At 48.1% G+C, this 13,926-nt stretch overlaps 1 pseudogene across 1 annotated transcript; it reads right to left on the reverse strand.

The window, feature by feature from the left end:
- Positions 1-5,763: 5,763 nt before the first annotated feature.
- Positions 5,764-13,585, reverse strand: LOC144119844 (chitinase-3-like protein 1; annotated as a pseudogene). Its single transcript, XR_013312413.1, has 6 exons — positions 13,571-13,585; positions 12,461-12,850; positions 10,477-10,749; positions 8,489-8,851; positions 6,706-6,932; positions 5,764-6,000 (listed from the first exon to the last, which is right to left on the reverse strand). The product of XR_013312413.1 is annotated as a chitinase-3-like protein 1 (transcript).
- Positions 13,586-13,926: the final 341 nt, after the last annotated feature.

Below are 13,926 nucleotides of genomic sequence, written 5' to 3' on the forward strand. Positions count from 1 at the left end.
CAAGAGTCCGTCCTGTGAAATTGACAGCTAGGCGCCTTCCCTTTTCTCAAAACTACCGGAAAATTGAGACAATTAAAATGAAATAATAATAATAATAATAATAATTGGTTTCTAGGGAAAGGAAATGGCGCAGTATCTGTCTCATATATCGTTGGACACCTGAACCGCGCCGTAAGGGAAGGGATAAAGGAGCGAGTGAAAGAAGAAAGGAAGAGAGAGGTGCCATAGTGGAGGGCTTCGGAATAATTTCGACCACCTGGGGATCTTTAACGTGCACTGACATCGCACAGCACACGGGCGCCTTGGCGTTTTTCCTCCATAAAAACGCAGCCGCCGCGGTCGGTTTCGAACCCGGGAACTCCGGATCAGCAGCCCAGCGCCCTAGCGATAAGTTGGAAAATTAATTTCGGGGGAAAAGCAATAGCGCAGTATCTGTCACATTTCGGCCGACACCTGAACTGCGCAGCAAGGTAAGGCAAGGAATAAATGAGTAACTGGAGATGAAAGGAAGAAAGAAGTGCCATAGTGGAGGTGTCTGGAATAATTTCGACCACCTGGGGATCTTTATCGGGCACTGACATACAAGCTGAAGGAAGAGTTTTTTGTAGGGTAAGCTGGACTACGCTAGTCAGCGGTGGATTTCAGGTAAACGTCGCGATTGAATATCCACATGTGCCACTATTACCGAGCCACAGGTGTTCCGTCGCTGCGGCGTGCCTTTCCTAAAAATATAATTTTCACTTTCCTCTTTCTTCATTTCTTCTGTTTCTCTTTTCTTTATTCCTTCTCTTATGGTGTGGTTCGGGTGTCCACCGACATATGTGAGAAAGCTACTGCGCCATTCCCTTTCCTCAAAAACCAAACAAAACAAGTGAGCCGCCGGAGCTCATTCGGTTCATCGGCGTCGAAAACACTGCATACCCCATTCATTTTGACATTAAAGGCGTACAACTGGCTCTATAGGCCAGAAAGCAAATCAATCTTGCTTTCATGCACTTGGCGTTGGTGTAAAAGAATTTTAATTTTTTAATTGGTTTTTGGGGAAAGGAAATGGCGCAGTATCTGTCTCATATATCTTTGGACACCTGAACCGCGCCGTAAGGGAAGGGATAAAGGAGAGAGTGAAAGAAGAAAGGAAGAATAGGTGCCGTAGTGGAGGGCTCCGGAATAATTTCGACCACCTGGGGATCATTAACGTGCACTGACATCGCACAGCACACGGGCGCCTTGGCGTTTTTCCTCCATAAAAACGCAGCCGCCGCGGTCGGGTTCGAACCCGGGAACTCCGGATCAGTAGTCGAGCGCCCTAACCACTGAGCCACCGCGGCGGGGCTGGTGTAAAAGAATGAAAATCGTTTTTTGGGGAAAGCAAATGGAGCAGTATCTGTATCACATATCGGCTGACACCTGAACTGCGCCGTAAAGGAAAGCTTAAAGGAGGGACTGAGAGAAGAAAGGAAGAAAGGTGCCGTAGTGGAGGACTCCGGAAAAGTTTCGACCACCTGGGGATCTTTAACGTGCACTGACATCGCACAGCACACGGGCGCCTTGGCGTTTTTCCTCCATAAAAACGCAGCCGCCGCGGTCGGGTTCGAACCCGGGAACTCCGGATCAGTAGTCGAGCGCCCTAACCACTGAGCCACCGCGGCGGGGCTGGTGTAAAAGAATGAAAATCGTTTTTTGCGGAAAGCAAATGGAGCAGTATCTGTATCACATATCGGCTGACACCTGAACTGCGCCGTAAAGGAAAGCTTAAAGGAGGGACTGAGAGAAGAAAGGAAGAAAGGTGCCGTAGTGGAGGACTCCGGAAAAGTTTCGACCACCTGGGGATCTTTAACGTGCACTGACATCGCACAGCACACGGGCGCCTTGGCGTTTTTCCTCCATAAAAACGCAGCCGCCGCGGTCGGGTTCGAACCCGGGAACTCCGGATCAGTAGTCGAGCGCCCTAACCACTGAGCCACCGCGGCGGGGCTGGTGTAAAAGAATGAAAATCGTTTTTTGGGGAAAGCAAATGGAGCAGTATCTGTATCACATATCGGCTGACACCTGAACTGCGCCGTAAAGGAAAGCTTAAAGGAGGGACTGAGAGAAGAAAGGAAGAAAGGTGCCGTAGTGGAGGACTCCGGAAAAGTTTCGACCACCTGGGGATCCTTAACGTGCACTGACATCGCACAGCACACGGGTGCTTTTGCGTTTCGCGTAAATCGAAAGTCGGCCGCCACGGTCGAGTTCGAACCCGGGTACTCCGATCCAACTGCAAAAACCTGCTTCGATTGTGTTCCGCACACTTAACAGGCAGCACGCCCACCCTGCAAACCCGGCAGGTATCAGTTAAATTAATGGTTAAGTGGCAGAGGTTAGTAACCCATAGAACGCTGCGGTCTATTGCTGCAGTGTCGTGTGTCTGCCACAACATTGTCAGCGCTAATGCATGCAGCCCATATCTCTCTCTCACCACCACCACGTTCCTCAAAGGCGAATGAGGCGTCCATTGACCCAAGGAGCCAGTTATGCGCCCTTCCTCTCCTCAAGATCACCAGTGTCAAGAAAGTTGCCAACGCCAATGAACTCAATGAACGCCGACAGCTTTCGCTTTGTATGTCCTGGATTAGCTGAGCTAATGCACCTTCATTTTTTATTGTCTAAACGAGGAAGATCAATTCTCGGCCGGCTGTGAAAAGTTGGCGTGGTAATGTGTGCTTAATGCTAGTTGAATAACGTTTTCTTTGCAGAAATGGTTTAAAGCGTCGCCGTTGTGAGAAGCGAGGGAAGAGAGACACCATAGCGTCAGAGTGACGAGACAGATTGCCAGCGACACGCCAGCCTACTAGCTGCGACTGCGGGCATTGTCGCTGCGGCTTACGTTACAAGAGTGGACGCTCCTGTGCGTAGGTAGGCGTACGGAGACAGCATACTAGCAAGTATTCTAAGGACCACACCTAGTAGCGGGGTCCTCCCGCTCCAGCGCTGATTTGTTGTTGCTGGTAATCGCTGTTTTATGTTCAAGGTGAAGATGAAATGCACGAATCTTAAGCTTTGTTGTAAGATTCCGACGCCACAAAAAATTTAGCTATAAAACGAGCAAAGTTTTCAGATTTCTTCCGGAAATAGCGAGCTACTGGCTTTTCGAACGTGCTTTGTGTGTTCGCCATTCAGGTAAGACGTCGGAAAGCGTTAGCGGTGCAAATAGTTCGCATATGTCTTTGTTCAAAAAAGAATTATACAAAGTGGTGACGCGTTCTTAACACGTTGCTTTTAATTTTTTGTGATTGTTAAACATACGTTTTTAGATGAAGCTAAAATTGAATTGAATTTCCGAGACTCATCATTGGATGGTTCCGTAGAACAGGCGCGGTTCTTCGTATGCTATAAAAATGGGCCAAAGGCATTTTTTAGCTGTTTCGTTTGTTCAGTTATTACACACCAATTGTTACTATGGGCGCGGGTTAGTGCCTGGGGACGGCGTACAGCCCACGGATTCTTCCCGTGAGTGCGTCGTTCTTCTCAACTCGACCCCTGACCCCGCATTAGAATTAGTCAAACTTATTTTCGACGGTTTTTTCCCGCCATTCCGGCTTCATTCAGAAGTTTTTACGAGCCAGCTTCTGGCGTGAAGGAATGGTCCTGTGTCCGTTGCCACTCTGCTCCCTTTTATCCTTCTGAGTTTTCTACGTTATTTTTTTTTGCCCAAAGAGACGTTACAACGCCTTAACCACCAAACAATCTGCATCGAGAGAGATTTAATACAAAATAAAACTACATATTTAGGCTAAGCATGTTTCACCACTGTACTTTGACCCTTACGCGCGAGAGGAATATTCTGGATTTACACCTTCTAAAGAGCCACCTCACACAACCACAAATAAGCCCTGCCTTCTTGTTTGCATTCATTCGTGGTCAGCATTGTAGAGCGGCACGAGTAGTTGCCCCCAGCCAGCGCATTGTATTGAGGCCTCTTGATTTGTGCCGCTAAACGCAGGCATCGAAAGCAAAAGGAAATTAACTCCTATCGCCCTGCTCGCTTCCTATAGATATTCCCACCTCCTAGATACACACTCCGAGCAAAATTTGTTTTTGCCTGTGAACCAGCGTTCTCTTTAAAGTGCCGCCTGTAATTCCATTCTCTTCATGGCAGAGCACCACGCCATCCGACTAAGCAGTCACTGATCGGAACAAAGTATTATATAAGAAAAAATGTAGGGGCGATCAACTGATGTTGAGAGCATTGGGTACCATTTTTTAATGTCTTAGGATTAGGAGGCTGAAGAACGCATATAATGCACGGCGACGTCGGAGTCTGTGTGAAGCCTCCCCCTGCTAGGTGGTGTTTAGAGGATATACCTCTTTCCACCTGCCACCTGTCGACCGGACACTCGCATCTGGACCCATGGGCCTCAATACAGGGCCTTGTTGCATTCATTGCAGACACCGGCCTCCACATGCAGCTATAACCCTCTTATGCCCAAGGTCATATTTGCTTAATAAAAAAAAGGTCCCCCTCTCCCTCTGAATCTGCCCCTTCCCCCCCTTGTAGAGAAGAAAAGGAGAGGCTGAACGTAGAATTATTCAGCAAAAACAAATGATTAAACAGCAGGCCTACGTACAAAATATACATCTGCCCGACCGACAGACTGTGTGTACAAAAATGAGGCTTGTAGGAGCTTTCCCTTCTCCCATTGTTCGGGAAGAGCTATCTGTTGTCCCAAGCCCCACCGGCAGCTCTGTTTGCAACGGCCATCTACCAACGCAGTGGCGCATCGCTTAACCGCAGCGCCTCTGCAACAGTCGTAGTATGAGGAGTCACAGTGGTATAACAATGTGACTAATTTTCGTATTTGCTTATTCTGAACTGGACGATTACAATTGGAATAAGAATGTACAGTAAACTGAATGGGCTCAGGATCTAAATGCAATCAGAATCGGAACAGTACCAACTGAAATAAATTATCGGATGAAAAGAGAGACTATCTCCTTTACACCGCATAAATCCAATTGCTGGTTCCTAAGATTTTTAACTTGCCTCTCAATTCTGATTCAGATTTTTTTGTGACCATGTATCCGATTTTATATTCAGAGTCTATTCTTACATGATTTTTTCTTCCATCCCTCTTATCGCTTTTTATATTCTTCCGAGTCATTATTGCGGCCGCGCGCTACTCTTCCTGTTTTCACATGTCGTCGTGCTTTTCTACACAAAACGCCGACGTGGTGCACGCCGGCGCTACACAGCTTCAGCCTTCATGCCACTTCAGCCATTTCATTAAATGTACCGCCGGACACAGACCATCGTATTGGTGGAGCAGCAATGTGTGTGCTATCGTTTACATTCGATACGAAGGCGCTGCATACTAAGGGGCGCATTTGCGAACTGTGTTGTGCTCTTGAGAGAATGAAATTTCACGCAGCTGAGCGGAAACTTTGGTCAAGCGTGCTATCCCGGATCTCATTGAGCGAAACAGAAAAACAAAATTCACCTTCCTTAGCATTTTAAGAGGGAGAGGTTTGCATTCGTACCAGCATGAGTTGAAGGCGCTGTGTGGCGTTCATTTAATCGTGGCCACAAGCACGCATAGTGCATGGCCACTGAAAGGCGCGTGCTGCTCCGCACATCCTACGTGTCAAATGGATTATCGCCTTCGGTCAGCACAGCACAAGCCTTTTGAAACAAAAGAAGAAACGGACACTTTTAGCCACAACCTTCCTAAATGCACATTGCGTAATCTTTTATATCCTAAAGAATTCAGCGCGCACGCCGTGGCGCTAACGGCGTTCGGAGAACACTCCAAAGAGATTCCTCATGAGCGGGTACGGCCCGCCCCCACAGACGCCTGCAAAGTCGTCGTGCCAAAAGTTCCACACGCCGTAGCAGCGCGCCCTGAACTTGTCGCGCATGAAGCCCGCAAGCGGCGGCACCACGAATTCTGTCAGGTGCGACACCCAATTGGCGCCCTGCTTGGACACCACGCCGTACTCGAAGACCTGGCTGGAGTCCCAGACCTGCAGTTACGAGCAAATATGAGAGCTTAGGTGTGGGATATTAGAACAGTAAAGTACTTTGCAGAAACTCCGTTATATCCTCTTGACATTCTACAGTCCGCAATTAGAAATCATAAGACAAACGCAGAAAGCACTGTTACCAAAAAGCTACGGTGGCGCGACGTTCTCTTACCACGTCAAATTTACATAATGGTATCGTAAAGCGCTCTTATGAGTGCCGGAAGAATTCATAATTCATGCACTCGTATAAAAGGTATCATTTGAAACAATTTTCTCTCTGCCCTCTCTATTTACGAAACACCTACTCAACAAATGATGTGCGTCAGCACTGAGAAACTTCAGCCTGAATGTCTAAAAAGTCTCAAAACTCTCCCACGTGTCCAGTAAGAACAGCAAGTCACAATTTACAACTTGGAACTGCTGATGTCTTATATGGCGGGTTAACACTATTGTCGAAATTTTGGCAGTTCAATAGAGATTTGCATCAAATAAAAGAGCACATTTTTTATCTTCGGTTAAAAGCCGAAATTTGATATTTTTGGCTAAGAACAGCAGCGCTGATGATGTCTCAGTTTAGGCGAGTGCTGTGGGGATATTGCTACTGCTGCATACCTACGACGTCCATTCATATGTCAGCCTTTTTTCGAAAGAGCTGCCCAAACTCGTCTACTCATCTTCCGAAGGGGAGTGAATATGCGCGCTTGCCTCGTTGCATAATCTCGTAGTATGCGAGCTCGCCAGGCGTCTTCGTGCTGGGACCGGGTCTCCTGGTCCGTACACCACCACCTGGACGCCGGTGACGTTGCTGTCCCAGAATTTGTGACTCCCGCGAACGAGAGCATGAAGCAGAGCTTCCTGGCTGCCTCTTCGCTCCCGCCAGGAGAGTAGTGGCCGCGAAGACTGGCGCCTAGCGAATGCGACAGCGGCTGATCCTCCGTCTGGAGTAGGAAGTGACGTCATTGGGATGAGAATAAAGCAGGATGACGTTTTCGCTTCATGCAAATAATCCTCAGATTGAGCGGCGAAGTCAGTTTCAACGCTTCGATACACCTACTCTTCACTTTCGTTTCAATTTCCAGGGCCATCTGCTGCATTTGTAATTGATATGCGACGTCCGGAATAATTTGGAAAGGACCCCACATTAATCTTTGCTGATGCCATTTCATTCGAATGCGCCGTTACGCGTACCCGTATAGTGCGACACAGGGGGAATTCTTCTGATGCATAATTCATATACTAATATAAGCGGCTGCTGCTGTGACAACAGCAATTGCGCTAATTATACTGTACGACTTCCCGTTCTATTGACTTACAGTGTTCATATTTACAAAGTGTCCCTGGACCAAAGAGTGACTAAGCTGGATACAACCGTATGCGGTGGTTGTTAGTTACATCACTCTAAATGTATTAGAATGCGGGTCTATTTAGCCTGCAATATGTCTACGGCGTTGGAACAGTCTTTGTCCGTGGCAGGCGCAGGAATAATAATTTGGGTAAATCTGCATTGTCCAGTTTCTTCAGTGGGAGTTTATCAGACACTTTCTTGCGTTTTCCTGATAAATAATGATGATGGTCCCAATCCGAGCAGAGAAAACACGAAATTCTGGTTCATGTAGGAAGCCTATACACTAAATCTAATGTAGAGGATATCTTTTCGGCATGGAAAGCTTTTGAACCACTCTGGCTCCCTCAATAGGTAGTTTGTTAACATTCACCAAAGAATGACACCTGAATCGTTCGTCCACGTATCATTGTATGCAGTGGTGCTGAAGAAGATTCTTACCTCCTTCGCCTATCACGATACGATAAACGCCTTAAAGGGGGTCTGAAACACCTTCCAAGGAATGCACATCAACTCGCTCAATCACTCCGTTGTGTTGTCATGAAAACCTGAGCCAAATAATACACTTCTACACGCAGCAGAGGACCCACAATCACGCGCGAAAGTTGGCGAGCCCTTCCCGGCGATATTTTTATGCTCCATCACTCCTCCGTTACTCGCATCTACGTATACGTGTTGAGAGGTGGCTGTTGGTTAGATTCTTTTAGACTTCATGCAGCTGCTGTGGACGCGGCCAATAAGCCGCGTTGCTCCGGCGGGCAGAAAACTCTCCACCGGAGAAGGGGTCGGTTGAGGTGAGCCAACCTTCCAGAGTGAAAAAAGTGACGAGAGATGAGAGAAAAGCGCGAAGACGTGAAAAGTCGAATTTTCACTGCCGATATTTCAGGTTCTACAAAGCGCACTAGAAAATTACTTGCTAGACAGTTTTCGTTAAGAGGTGTGCTTTTAACATTCCAGCCATACTGGAGCTTTATTTGAGCCCCTTTCTGAGCTCCTTTAGGAAACCAAGAATGTTGAGCGTCCATATGACGGCAAGACACTGGGGGAGCTGTGGTTATACATTTAATTATTCTTTTAAGGGGAACGCACAATCCATCGCATGCGGCTCGTGGTTATCCACGCATAACAACGAATTCAAGACCGCACCTGCTTCAGTGTAGACTGCAGCTGCTTGAGCGCGTCCTGAAGCCTGCTCTTCTCGTAGAGCACCGCTGAGCGCTGGTCCTCGACTCCCCGGGTGTGCGCCAAGGGGGGCTCGCCCACGATCGGGTGCAGCAGGATCAAAGCCGCGGTGGGTCCTTCGCCACCGGTGGGCAGCAACGCCTCCGGCTCGGCGAGGTCGAGCCGCTGCTGTAGGCTGTCACCGGTGTCCACCAGCACGCTCAGCTTGATGTGCTCCTTCTCGAAGCACTGGGCCATGCGCTCCAGGAGGTCGATGTAGCCGAGCCTCGCCGCCAGGGTGTCGAGCGAGACTCTCCACAGGAGCACGGCGCCTCCGTAGCCTCGAGACTGCCAGCACACGCGAGCCGCAGCGTTTCAGCTTGACTCATACAGCCACACCCCTCATTAAGCGGCAGAGGTTAATACAAGAAAGTATTCAGCTCCGTCAACCAATTTCCAGAAGCACGGTACATGAGATTCTCCAAGGAGCAAGGTAGCGCACCCACGTGTGCCGCTCACGATGAGCAGTCGGGTTTACGTTCTCTACTTCATATTCAGAACACCACTTCCAAATCTGGTCCTACTTCTTCGTCGTCATTAGGCAGAACTGTTCTATGTGGACGTAAGCTCCAGTTTCTCTCGTGCGACGTAAATATGCCGCACAAGGTGACGAAGGTGCAAAGCCGGCGAAAGCTACTCGCTCTTAAATTTTGGGTCTTTTTTTCATTAACTAATTGACCTAGGGTTCTTTCATCATCTGCCTTTTGAAGGAATTGGGCTTGAAAACATTGAAGCAGTATATCCGAGCTCTTGGGTGTTTTCAAATGCATGGTTATGTTCCACACAAAATATATGTCCAACACTTTTGCACAAAAATTTTTAATAGTTGAAAATCGTAAGGCACTGTGATGAAAATATTGAAAGGAAAGGCCCATTTTAGTGCTTTTCAATTGTTCGCAAGGAGCAGTTAAGACTGCCTTAAAAAAACCAAAGGGGAACGTTTCTGGCGATCGCAAAAACGTTAATACAAAAAAAAAATTGCAGCCTGCAGACCGCAGGTCTGCAACATATATTGACTGTTATAGTAAAATGTGTCAGTACGTGAAGAAAATCGCGTTCATAAGTTTTTTGTGGTTCAAAACTTTTTGCCCATTATTTAAGACCTTAAATTTAAAGTCACACCACCTACCGACTTTACAGCGCAACACAGCACTACGAAGATGATCACAAAGCACTAACATCCAACGTCCCCTAGCTTTGTAACGTTCAACGATGAGTTAGCATGTCCTTTACAAGCCACTTGCATGTGCATCGCAAGTCAGAGGTTTTTTGCAGGCCACTCTATCGTGACATTTATTGACATGTGCCGCAGAGACACCTATATTCTCTTGCTGTTGGCCGGAGACTACAAAACTACCTGTAACAAAGGACCATGTCACTAAATCTCCGCTAGACAAAAGATAGAACACACGCTTGGTTCTTGACACATTGAGAGAAAACTGAATAAACAATTACAATTACTTCTATGCCTTATTCAGGAAAAGAACAAGAAAACAGGATTGCATCCCTAATGTTTTTCAGTGGTTGAGCAGGTACACGCTAATCAGAAAAATTGACAACTTCGTGTAATTGAGCCAATGATCCCTCTATATTAGTGCCAGCCAAGATCACCCTAATGAGCAAGTCCAGTACGGTTATGGCGCAAGTCCACTGACCAGCGGCATACCACGAGAAACGGACGAACCAATTTTGTTTTCGTTTCTTAACACTGCAATGCTGGTTTTAAAAAGCATTTGCCAGCTGATGTCAGCCGCTGACGCTCTGGCTTGAGCCACCGCTCCTCTCATGTGGCGCCATGTCTCGAGTAAACGAAAAAAACCGTCCAAAAGGAAACCTATTGCGAATCATGCGTTGTGGCTGTGGCTGGCACTGCGATAGTGGAGGCTTCAATTAAGCGTTGAAAACAGGCGTACTTTGAGCCAGACCAGGACACTCTCGAGGAACATCCAGTCTGAGCTTGTCATCATGGAGGTGGGCATCTTGCCGCTGAAGCCAATCATGGGCCGCAGGGGCGGGTTCAAACCGCGCAGATAGCGCGGGAACTTGTCCGCCTCTGCTGGCGCCCCGATGAGCAGCGACGAGCCGTTGACGTGCGCGCAGCAGAATACAGCATTGGTGCACAGGTGGTACGGGAAGATGGATAGGCCGAACAGCAGGCCGGCAGACTCGGGCCGCTCGGCGAGCGCCTGCACATGTACCCAACACGGCCACGCTCCTCAGCGACAGCATGCATCCTTTCTCGTTCCAGTGAGCGGTAATCGAAGCGACCACTCTGCTATGCATATGACTCATGAACGCTATATGAGCGCCGCATGGCGTACGTGCACATCAGCAGCCGTGATATATTCGCGGCTGAAGTGGAGTTTTAGTTCTCCACTCCACGCTTCCCATTACCGTCCCAGCACCCATTTCTAATGAATAATTCGTATTGTGCTCTCCAAAAGCGTAATTTGCATGCCTGTACTCATGCGACCGTTTCACAGAAAAAGCAACAACATTTAAAAATAATTTAATAATTTAGTAAACGCCAGGTGATCGAAAATAGTAGTGAGCTGTACTCCACTGCGGCTCTCAAGCACCAAGTGCTGCTGTGGGTCGTTAAAGATTATATACTTTAACAAAAAAAAGTGCCAAAAAGCAAGGTACTGTGCATCATTAGCTTCTAGTAGGCGTCTTGAAACCATTTTCACGCATTTATAATCTTGCTGATGAAGTAGTTTGTTTCACAGCGTTTTCTGTCCCCGTATTATTGAACGCCGTGGTACGAGAAACCTGGCGTGGCGATTTCAGGAGTAAAAAGGACAGTGTACCGGCGGCTTTGCACTCTGCGTTCCGCTGTTCTGAGATGTGCCGTTCTTGCGCCATGAATCAATCGATATAGGCAGCGCACCTTATACTGCCGTGCTGCTGCGGACAGTACATTCTAAAACATGGATATGCCCACACGTGAGTTCGAACCCGTCTGCGGCGGCCGCGTTTAGGTGGAGGCTAAACGCAAAAGGCGCCCATGTGCTGTGCGATGTCAGTGCACGTTAAAGTTTCCCCGATGGTCGAAATTATTCCGGAACCCTCCAATATAGCACCTCTTTATTCCCTTCTTCTCTCACTGCCTCTATCCCTTCCCTTAAAGCGCGGTTCAGGTGCCCGCCGAGATGTGGGAAATGCTGGGCGATTTCCTTTCCTCAACAACCAATTCTTGTTTTAATTTCCATACGTGAGTAACAAGGAAGTAAGCTGTCCTCTAGCGCATCACTTTTATAAAAGGGGGCGTGATAGAGGACAAGGTACTCCATTTTACACACCCCTCAGTTTATAGTGTACAATCGGGCAGGTGCCGGTAGGTGCGCTTGCCACACGGTCCTCCGGAAGGGGCACTTTTTAAACGTAGAGTGCTCAAACACGTGCCCCAATCCACGAGGGGTGTCGCAGTGGGGACGCAAACACACACAATCGCAGATGCATGGGCGCACGCACACACGCGCACATGCTAATTGATCAGCCTTCTTCAGCGGAAGGTATCTATACTGAAATGCAGTTTAAAAAACGAGAATCGAATATCAACTCGTGGGGAAAGCAGCAACACACGGAAAGCTAGAAGCAAGGGAGGCCCGACTAAGGCGCAACAGGCACACACGCGCAGCTGCGCGAGCGACAAAGCAAAGGGGGTGATTTGCATCTCGGTCGAGGTTCGTCCTAAAAAGGCTCAGCAGTAGTGATAAGGTAAAAAGAGTCGGCGATAAGCAGCCACCGTCTCTGCGTGAGATTTGCGATCAATGACGGGCCACAGCAAATCTTTGAATGAAGCTGTAGCCAAGTTTCGCCCATAATTTTTTTTTCTTGGCATTCTCCTTTCATCGCGTCGTTGGCTTCCCGGTCACGCTTCGCGTAGTAGCTTACCTTGTAGAAGCAGAAGTACTGATGGCCGGAGTTGGTGTACAGCTCAGCCGGCAGCAGCACAAACGTTCCGCGGTCTCTCGTCTCCTGAGGCGAAGCCAGACTCTGGAGTCGCGGCGCCTCGGCAGTCGTGTCTCCTTCCGGAACCACGTTGTCCTGCACTTGCGCTGCGAAGAGCGGCTCCGGATTCTTGAGGTGCCAGTGGCCGGGACCGCTGTGGTTGCTGTGGCTCCACGGGAGGGCGCCGGGTCGGACCCGTGCCAGAGTCGATAGGGACAGCATAAGCAGGAAGATGAGTCCGAAGCAGGCGAAAGCCACGAAGACGCCCTTGGACGTTCCACACGGCACCCTGATCGTCGCGTCTATTACGTCCCTCGGTCTTTTGTTCTTGTGCTCGTGGCGGTTTGCGCGTGAGCACGGGAAGAGAGCGCGTGAAGGGATCTGACCAATTCAAAGGTTACCCGTTCTCAGCGTTTTCTTTCTTCAGCGCTGGTGTGCGAAGGTGCAAAGTGAACATTTATTTATGGCGCATAGTTATGGCTGACTGGCGAGTTACATTGCTTCGGAGGAGATACATCATCGTGCGCTGAAGAAAGCTACAGATTTTCCTTCCCTGGCACTGATCACAAGGAGAAAATTATATATACGGCTCAGCTTTTACACTACTATGTGCCAAAGAGGATGCGTCAGCACTGCAAAGCAAAGAAAAAACAAAGGGGCAACAGGACGCAAACACTGACGAAACTGCCAAAGTTTTTCTAACTATATTCGTGATTTCAGCTTGGAAAGGCCTGGATTTTAGCGAGAAAAGCGAGGTCTAGTTTCCGTGCTGCTTGTCGTGTAGGTCGTATGTGTGATCTTTAGCTCATGGGCGACACAGATTTTAGAGTGCCCTTCATTCTTTGAAAATAGAGCTAGTCATTAAGTGCCGAATGAGGTTACGAGTGCAATATTATACAGTTTCTGGAGCGTGCGGACTAATTCACATTGAGGGTTGAGCTCTTTAGGCGTGCGTGCGATACTTGCACACTATGCCAAGAATTTCAAGTTTTATTTATTTATTGGCTGTAGTACAGTAAATAGCAGCTATCAGGTTCTGCTCAGATCACTCACCGCGGCCCGCGTCATTCTGCATGCCGTGTTCGACTAAATCCCCTGAATGTTTTTCGGTTTGGCGGGTTGATGAATTACGGATGGCCTATCAATACAGGCATGCGCTTTGTATTGAACTGGTGGCAAGCGAATTCTTAGAAGTCCAGATGTTCTACACACGCTAAATAACCTCATGGCCATGAGAACGACTGATAAAAACTGAGAATTATCAGAAAATGTGCGTCTTCTTTTTGGTTATTTACTCATTTCTTTTAAGCTTTGTATTTAAACTAGCTGTTATCATAGCCTCTCAATGTATATTTTCATATTATTCCAGCCTTTCCTTGCTAACGTCTTTTCCTGCCAAATTTGCTTCG

This window comes from Amblyomma americanum, chromosome 2 (genome assembly GCF_052857255.1).
Source record: "Amblyomma americanum isolate KBUSLIRL-KWMA chromosome 2, ASM5285725v1, whole genome shotgun sequence".
Classification (NCBI taxonomy): domain Eukaryota; kingdom Metazoa; phylum Arthropoda; class Arachnida; order Ixodida; family Ixodidae; genus Amblyomma; species Amblyomma americanum.